Source organism: Penaeus chinensis, chromosome 23, assembly GCF_019202785.1.
Source record: "Penaeus chinensis breed Huanghai No. 1 chromosome 23, ASM1920278v2, whole genome shotgun sequence".
Classification (NCBI taxonomy): domain Eukaryota; kingdom Metazoa; phylum Arthropoda; class Malacostraca; order Decapoda; family Penaeidae; genus Penaeus; species Penaeus chinensis.
Window position 1 is genome coordinate 9,937,589 of NC_061841.1, and position 2,500 is coordinate 9,940,088.

Genomic DNA, 2,500 nt, shown 5'->3' on the forward strand with positions numbered 1-2,500 from the left:
GAAGTAAAAATAAGATACCGAAAGCTCAGTAAAAGCATTAAAAGTATGGTAAACGTAGAGTAAAAAGATAAGTAAAAGTAGAGTAAAAGTATGTTAAAAGTAGAATCAAAGTATTGTAAAAGCAGAGTAAAAAAAAAAGATCAGTAAAAGCACAGTAAAAGTATGGTAAAAGTAGAGTGAAAGATCAGTAAAAGTACAGGCAAGAATAGTAAATGATTAAAATAAAACCATAAATAAAAGGCAAACATTTGATACATATATACACTGTTAAAAAACTAAGAAAGATCAAATAAAAAGTAAAAAGAACTAGTATTTACAATAAGCATCACTGGATTTAGGTTTTAAGTTATTTGAGCTTCATCTATGTAAAATATTATAGTAAGTGCCTTCAATCATGCTTAACACGTCCAGCATTTTCAAAACCTAGGCAAGTAAACAAGAACCTTTAGTGTAGATTCGCAGAGAGAGGGGGATGTGGCACAGACAAAGTTCCAGTTGAAACTTTATTTGTTGCATTCCCGGGAAACTTGGGAACTCGTGACGTCACAACATACTGAATCATTTTTCTTTAAAAAAACTAAATAAAATAAAATAAAATACATAATGTCATTGAAATAATTCATACAACATAAAAACACCAAAATCATTAATAAAAAGCTATGAAAACGTGAACTAAAAGAATTTATGAATAAACTAAAACATGATAAATCATAAAACAGTGAAATTGACACCCGTGAATTTGAAAAACATTAATTAATAAGATAAGTCGATAAAGTAAGTCATTACTAAAAGATAAAATCATTGATTAAAAAAAATATTTAAAAATGATCATTCAAATATGCAATGTCACGTCACGAACTGAGAAATCATTTAAAAAATAGGTAGCCGTAAAACACGACCTTAAAATAATACAAAACTAAATTAAATACAAATCAAACACATGAACTAAAACTAAAAACAATAAAACAAATAAATACAGTTAATAGAAATAAAAGCGAAAACAGAAAACGGGACGGGGGTGAACTATGGGAATCACGCGCAGGTGATACAGGTGTGTAAAGGTGCATGTGTGGAGTGACAACTGGAGTGCCACGCCCCCTCTGGGTGAATGGTACATTCCATAATATACGTATATATATGTATATATATAATTATATATACATATATATAATTATATGTATACATATGTATATACATATAAATAAAATTATTTATATGCATATACATACATACATATATATATATATATATATATATATATATATATATAAATACACAACACACACACACACACACACACACACACACACACACACACATATATATATATATATATATATATATATATATATATATATGAATATACATATATGTATATATACAATTATATATTTACATATGTATATATGTAAGTACATATATACATATGTATATATATAATTATATATACACATATATATGGTTATTTATATACATATATACATACCTATATATATATATATATATATATATATATATATATATATATATATATATATATACACACACAGACACATACATATTTATGTACATACATACATACTCACACACACACACACATTTATATTCAAATATAGAACTTCTTTTGGGCAAGTTAGTGGTGATGGTTTCGATGTGTCCTCATGGGAGAATCTTTGCCCAAAGCACCTGTTCAGCAGACTTTTCATCAAGACGACCTCTCACATCTCTCTAATGCTACCCACTTGCGGAGTGTTTGGGGATGGGACTAATTATTTAAAATTATCTTCCGCGTCATTAGCGGCGAATACCTCAGGGCCTTTACTCCCAGCAAGATAGCGCAGCCTCCCACTACCTTTCAGGTGCGAGAGGCCTATCTTGATGAAAATCAGCTCAAGAACTGGACTGAGGACGTTGTATTGAACACTTCTCAATCACTAGATCTCACGGTACTGGACATTTTATCGGGACACATCAGAGAAAGTTAGTTATCCAAAAAATCAAGAATAATTTAATTGAAAGAACAGTTTGCCTTCCATAATAACCTTTTCAGGATAATATGGCGTTCACAATGAGGACACAGCAGGAGAAACAACATTCAAAGGTTTTATATATATATATATATATTTATATATATAGGTCAATTCACTTCTGCAAACGTTGATACCAGCCTATAAGTCATGAGTAAAATTGAGAGTCATGCGATCTGAACCATGTCTGAGCAGCTCTTTTTACCGATGGGAAGTTGGTACCTTTCAATGATTTTTCAAAGTTTGGAAAAAAAATAGGTCGGATGGGACTAAATCGTGACTGTAAGATGTCGGACGATTTCCATCGAAATTCACGTAGCACAGCTCTTGTCTGCCGAGCGCCGTGAGTGGGTGCAGTGTCGTGGTGGAAGAGAACGTTGATGCAGCATTCCAGGGCGTTTTTCTGAGTTTTTTGTTTTTGTTTTCTCATAACTGATTCATAATAAGCAGATGTAATTGTTTTCTTGCTGTCG